The sequence below is a fragment of the Salvelinus namaycush genome, chromosome 25 (assembly GCF_016432855.1).
Source record: "Salvelinus namaycush isolate Seneca chromosome 25, SaNama_1.0, whole genome shotgun sequence".
NCBI classification, from domain to species: domain Eukaryota; kingdom Metazoa; phylum Chordata; class Actinopteri; order Salmoniformes; family Salmonidae; genus Salvelinus; species Salvelinus namaycush.
Genome location: NC_052331.1, coordinates 34,497,898 through 34,505,397, shown reverse-complemented (window position 1 = coordinate 34,505,397; position 7,500 = coordinate 34,497,898).

Here is a 7,500-nt window from a genome sequence, read left to right as displayed (position 1 = left end):
TTGTTATATTTGATTGATTTTATTGTCTCAGGAGAACCATCCTCCTCAATACACCAACTTCCTCTGGTCTCAGGTAATAACTGACATAGATAGTTTTGAACTCTGGGACTTTGGTTTGAAACACAAGGAATCACCCTCAGAAATTATTATTTTATTTTTATTTAAGCTTTATTTAACTAGGCAGGTCAGTTAAGAACAAATTCTTATTTACAATGACGGCCTAGGAACAGTGGGTTAACTGCCTTGTTCAGGGGCAGAACGACAGATTTGTACCTTGTCAGCTCGAGGATTCAATCTGTTAACCTTTCGGTTACTGGCCTAACGCTCTAACCACTAGGCTACCTGTCTCCCCCAATGTCCTGAGGAGATAGATAGCACACTAAACGACCCCTGGTAAACCCTAGCCCTCATCATAACAGCCCCCCACCACAACAGCCCCCCACCACAACAGCCCCCCACCATAACAGCCCCCCACCATAACAGCCCCCACCACAACAGCCCCCCACCACAACAGCCCCCCATCATAACAGCCCCCACCACAACAGCCTCCAATCACAACAGCCCCCCACCACAACAGCCCCCCACCACAACAGCCCCCCATCATAACAGCCCCCATCATAACAGCCCCCATCATAACAGCCCCCCACCACAACAGCCCCCCACCACAACAGCCCCCCACCACAACAGCCCCCCACCACAACAGCCCCCCATCATAACAGCCCCCCATCATAACAGCCCCCCAATCATAACAGCCCCCCATCATAACAGCCCCCACCACAACAGCCTCCAATCATAACAGCCCCCACCACAACAGCCTCCAATCATAACAGCCCCCCACCACAACAGCCCCCCATCACAACAGCCCCCCATCACAACAGCCCCCCATCGTAACAGCCCCCCATCGTAACAGCCCCCCATCGTAACAGCCCCCCACCACAACAGCCCCCCACCACAACAGCCCCCCACCACAACAGCCCCCCACCACAACAGCCCCCCACCACAACAGCCTCCAATCATAACAGCCCCCCACCACAACAGCCCCCCACCACAACAGCCTCCAATCACAACAGCCCCCACCACAACAGCCCCCACCACAACAGCCCCCCACCACAACAGCCCCCCACCACAACAGCCTCCAATCACAACAGCCCCCCACCACAACAGCCCCCCATCATAACAGCCCCCCACCACAACAGCCTCCAATCATAACAGCCCCCACCACAACAGCCCCCCACCACAACAGCCCCCCACCACAACAGCCCCCCACCACAACAGCCTCCAATCACAACAGCCCCCCACCACAACAGCCTCCAATCACAACAGCCCCCCACCACAACAGCCCCCCATCATAACAGCCCCCCATCATAACAGCCCCCCACCACAACAGCCTCCAATCATAACAGCCCCCCACCACAACAGCCTCCAATCACAACAGCCCCCCACCACAACAGCCCCCCACCACAACAGCCCCCCATCATAACAGCCCCCCATCGTAACAGCCCCCCATCGTAACAGCCCCCCATCGTAACAGCCCCCCACCACAACAGCCCCCCACCACAACAGCCCCCCATCATAACAGCCCCCCATCATAACAGCCCCCCATCATAACAGCCCCCCATCATAACAGCCCCCCACCACAACAGCCCCCCACCACAACAGCCCCCCACCACAACAGCCCCCCACCACAACAGCCCCCCATCACAACAGCCCCCCACCACAACAGCCCCCCACCACAACAGCCCCCCACCACAACAGCCCCCCACCACAACAGCCCCCCACCACAACAGCCTCCCACCACAACAGCCTCCCACCACAACAGCCCCCCACCACAACAGCCCCCATCATAACAGCCCCCCACCACAGCAGCCCCCATCATAACAGCCCCCCATCATAACAGCCCCCCATCATAACAGCCCCCCATCATAACAGCCCCCCATCATAACAGCCCCCCATCATAACAGCCCCCCATCATAACAGCCCCCATCATAACAGCCCCCCATCATAACAGCCCCCATGTTAGGTATGCGTAACTGGCTGTAAGGGAGTCAGGCGCAGGAGAGCGGAATTTGGGTAGCAAACGGAGCCTTTTATTTCGGCGAACAAAACACAAAACACACGGCACTAAGAACACTAAACACAATACGGGTTGACATAACCCAGCGCAAACCAGTCTAACGTTTACATACATGAAACAACAAACAATTTCACACACAGACATGGGGGGGGAACAGAGGGTTAAATACACGACAAGTAATGAGGGAAATGTAAACCAGGTGTGTGGGAAAATAAGACAAAACAAATGGAAAATGAAAGGTGGATCGGCGATGGCTAGAAGACCGGTGACGTCGACCGTCGAACGTCGCCCGAACAAGGAGAGGAACCGACTTCGGCGGAAGTCGTGACACCCCATCATAACAGCCCCCATCATAACAGCCCCCATCATAACAGCCCCCCATCATAGCCCCCATCACAACAGTGTAATTACACGTGGAAACTTGTCTGTTGAAACAAATGAACCAGTTTTGAATCCTATAAGACAAGGTGTATCTGGTCCTGTGTTGTGTCATAAGTATGTTAGTGATCTGTTTGTGCTGTCTTCGCAGTTGGTAAGACAACACAGGCGGATCTGAGACCAGGTTGCATTGTCTGTGGGTCCCTGAAGAAGGGAATGGGAAATGCTGAGCGACACTACAACAACAATCATAGCCGCGGGAAGTAGGGTCCCTGACCTGTCTTTTGTCTAGCCCTTGGACTATTATAAATATCAGCGCTCTGACCATCTGCCTCCCGTGTCTGCATCTGGGTCTCGCCTTGTGCTGTTAAACCCCATTGAAGTTGACATTTAAATTGTTAAGGTTTGGGTTAGGTAAGGGTTAGGGCTAAAGTTAGGGTTTAGGGTAGGGATGTCCCAAGGATCCCAGATAGTGCTAACCATAGCAAGTTTCGTTATAGATATTCAATGTCTACAATGATGGTAAAGGTTCCTCTTGATTTTGTGTAACAGTAGGAGAAATGCTGAACTGCCTGATCTTTATTGGATATAACTTGCAGGATATCATGGTAGCCCATGTTTGTGTTAGACATTATATATGGATTTACTGCTGCTAGTAGTAGCAGCTCTCAGGTTAGCATGTGGCTAGCTATAGCTACCAATAGTCAACAACAGAGTTTTAGCCTGTTTGGTCATAGACGTTCAATGTATATTATAATAGAAAATGTTCATCTTGATTTTGTGTAACAGTAGGAGAAATGCTGAACTGCCAATAAGTGATGTGTTTCAAGGCTGCTAGTGGTTAGCTAGTAGGGGGAAGCCAGGGGTGGAAAAGGGGCTATGCTAAAAGCCTAAACGCTGTATTGTGATCAAACATTTTTAGCTGATACAGAATAAAGAAATCACAGGATTTAGTCAGATGATAAATTGGCTTTATTCAGAGTGCAAAAATATTTTTGGGTGAAAAGATGAGGACTTGTTATGATGTGGGTCTTTAGTGTCTTATGTGGGCAGTGACTTCACACCTTCTGTGTATTCACTCGTGTGTTCTTCTCTTGATTTCACTTCTCCAAAATGACTTTTTTCCCAAAATACAAATGTAAAATTATACTGTATGTGGTATTGGGACTTTTAGTTGGAAGGATGAAACCAATCAGAATGTTTAACAGGCAACCTAATTCTGCAATATTTTATTTAACAGTACTGTAAGTGTTACACAAAGAGTATATGTAGGCTGCTACAATTTCTCGCTCTTTACTCTGTCGTCCCCAAACACGGGCTGTCATTCCTACAGAGTTGTGCTTTTTTTTGACAAGAATGCTCTGACAACCTGAAAAAATAGGCGCAGGTGTGACTCTCTCTCTCAGTCAATATCAAATGTTGATGTATTGTTACATTAACTGGTTAAAGACATGTTTAATTTTAGAAATTTTTAAATGTTACATGTTTTTAATCTGTTAACTTATGGATAGGGGGCAGCATTTTCACGTTTGGATGAAAAGCGTGCCCAGAGTAAACGGCCTGCTACTCAGTCCCAGTTGCTAATATATGCATATTATTAGTAGATTTGGATAGAAAACACTCTGAAGTTTCTAAAACTGTTTGAATGATGTCTGTGAGTATAAAATAACTCATATGGCAGGCAAAAACCTGAGAGAAAATCCAACCAGGAAGTGGGAAATCTGAGGTTGGTCGTTTTTCAACTCATTCCCCATCGAATATACAGTGGGATATGGGTCATGTTGCACTTCCTAAGGCTTCCACTAGATGTCAACAGTCTTTAGAACGTGTCTGATGCTTCTACTGTGAAGTTGGGCCGAATGAAAGGGGAATGAGTCAGAGGTCTACCAGCAGCCACGAGCTGGTCATGCGCATTCACATGAGAGGTAGCTCCCATTCCATTTGCTTTTCTGAAGACAAAGGAATTCTCCGGTTGGAACATTATTGAAGATTTTTGTTAAAAACATCCTGAAGATTGATTCTATACTTAGTTTGACATGTTTCTACGACCTGTAATATAACTTTTTTGACTTTTCGTCCGTACTTTCCGCTGGACTTGCACGCGCGTCGTGAGTTTGGATTTGTTTACCAATCGTGCTAACAAAAGGAGGTATTTGGACATAAATGATGAACTTTCTGGAACAAATCAAACATTTATTGTGGAACTGGGATTCCTGGGAGTGCATTCTGACGAAGATCATCAAAGGTAAGTGAATATTTATAATGCTATTTCTGACTTATGTTGACTCCAACATGGCGGATATCTTCTTGGGTTGTGTTGGTCTCTGAGCGCCGTACTCAGATTATTGCATGGTTTGCTTTTTCCGTAAAGTTTTTTGAAATCTGACACAGCGGTTGCATTAAGGAGAAGCATATCTTTAAATCTGTGAATAACACTTGTATCTTTTATCAATGTTTATTATGAGTATTTCTGTGATTTGATGTGGCTCTGTGCAAATTCACGGGATGTTTTGGAGGCAAAGCCAAATGTAAACTGAGGTTTTTGGATATAAATATGAACTTGATCGAACAAAACATACATGTATTGTGTAACATGTTGTCCCGGGAGTGTCATCTGATGAAGAATATCAAAGGTTAGTGATTCATTTTATCAATATTTCAGCTTTTTTTGACTCCTCTCTTTGCTTGGAAAATCGCTGTATGCTTTCTGTGACTAGTTGCTGACCTAACATAATGATATGTTTTGCTTTTGCCGAAAAGCTTTTTTGAAAATCAGACACTGTGGTTGGATTAACGAGAATTTTATCATTAAAATGGTGTCTAATACTTGTATGTTTGAGAAAATGGAATTATGAGATTTCTGTTGATTGAATTTGGCGCCCTGCAATAGCATTGGCTGTTGGCGCGGGGTTCCGCTAGCGGGACGGGGTTCCGGTCCTAGACAGGTTAATGTAGGCTGTTGGCGCGGGGTTCCGCTAGCGGAACGGGGTTCCGGTCCTAGACAGGTTAATGTAGGCTGTTGGCGCGGGGTTCCGCTAGCGGAACGGGGTTCCGGTCCTAGATAGGTTAATGTAGGCTGTTGGCGCGGGGTTCCGCTAGCGGAACGGGGTTCCGGTCCTAGACAGGTTAATGTAGGCCAAATGAAGCCAAGAATATAGGATTTGTTGCACAAGCGTCACACTTATTTTCTTAATATTCATGTCATTATTGGCTGAAGCGCTGAAATTGTGATTTAGAAATGAGCGTTTGAAACAGCTATATGAAGTCAACAATCAGACAGTGAAACACACCCTCAAAACTATTTTGTAACTCTGATTATCAAAGAACAAGGAGAGACCCAGATGCAGACACGGGAGGCAGATGGTTGGAGTCTTACAATGTTTATTAATCCAAAAGGAGTAGGCAAGAGAATGGTCGTGGACAGGCAAAAGGTCAAAACCAGATCAGAGTCCAGGAGGTACAGAGTGGCAGACAGGCTCGTGGTCAAGGCAGGCAGAATGGTCAGGCAGGCGGGTACAGAGTCCAGAAACAGGCAAGGGTCAAAACCAGGAGGACTAGAAAAAGGAGAATGCAAAAAGCAGGCGAACGGGAAAAACGCTGGTTGACTTGGAACATACAAGACGAACTGGCACAGAGAGACAGGAAACACAGGGATAAATACACTGGGGAGAATAAGCGACACCTGGAGGGGGTGGAGACAATAATGAGGACAGGTGAAACAGATCAAGGTGTGACACTGATGATGAGTCAAAACACTAGATTCCATATTTAGCAAATTTATTTTAGCATGTCCAACATGTATGTGCTGTACCGCGTTAGCTACTCAGAGTTAGGAAACAGCGGTGTCAGTATTCTTGTCACATTGAGCTTAATGAATGCTCCCACAGGTGCTGATCCCATCCGAAGACCAGCGCTGTTGGGCTCTTGCTCTCCCAGTCAGGCCGGCACCTTTCAAAATGCTCTCAACACAGTCCACTGTGTCCAGACAGCTAATGGCTATAAATACCCACAGAGAAAACATTTTGAAAAGGTCAATGTTAGTTGGAGCACAGAAAGTCGTAACCAAAGGAGAGCCGGTGCTGAATATGATAAGAGCAGACCTGGGTTCAAATACTATTTGAAATAATTTCAAATACTTCAGCTGTGCTTGATTTGAGCTTGCCTGTTGCAATGAAACTAATAGAACAGTCCCAAAAGTGCACCTGGCACTCCAGGCAGGTTAAAGCGATTGCTCAAAGTATTTAAAAGATTTGAAATGGTATTTGAACCCAGGTCTGGATAAGCGCTTCACAGGAGGATGAGGCAAACTAATTATGCATCCCAAATGGCACACTATTCACTACGTAGTGCACGACTGGTCAAAGTAGTGCACGACTGGTCAAAGTAGTGCACTACTGGTCAAAAGTAGTGCACTACGTAGTGAATAGGGTGTCATTTTGGATGCATTCTAAAACAGCAGGCTATTTATCATTCCTTCACATGACCTAAAAGAGGAGATACATTGAACATGGCATTTGAGAAAGGGCATTTAATTCAACGAGGAGAGCGCCAGTGACATCACGTCAAAATAGTGCACTTCCACTTGTACACTTTCATATCAGAAAATACATGATAGAGAGAGAGGGGGAGAGAGAGAAGAGAGTGGAGAGAGGGAGAGAGAAGAGATGGGAGAGAGATAAGAGAGAAGAGAGAGGGAGAAAGTGGAGAGAGAGAAGAGAGGGTAGAGAGAGAAGAGAGAGGGTAGAGAGAAGAGAGAGGGGAGAGAGAGAAGAGAGGGGAGAGAGGGGAGAGAGAGAAGAGAGGGGAGAGAGAGAAGAGAGGGGAGAGAGAGAAGAGAGGGGAGAAAGAGAAGAGAGGGGGGAGAGAGAGGAGAGAGAGAAGAGAGGGGGAGAAGAGAGAGAAGAGAGGGGGAGAAGAGAGAGAAGAGAGAGGGGAGAGAGAGAAGAGAGAGGGGAGAGAGAGGAGAGAGAGGGGAGAGAGAGAAGAGAGGGGGAGAAAGAGAAGAGAGGGGGAGAGAGAGAAGAGAGAGAGAAGAGAGGGCGGAGATA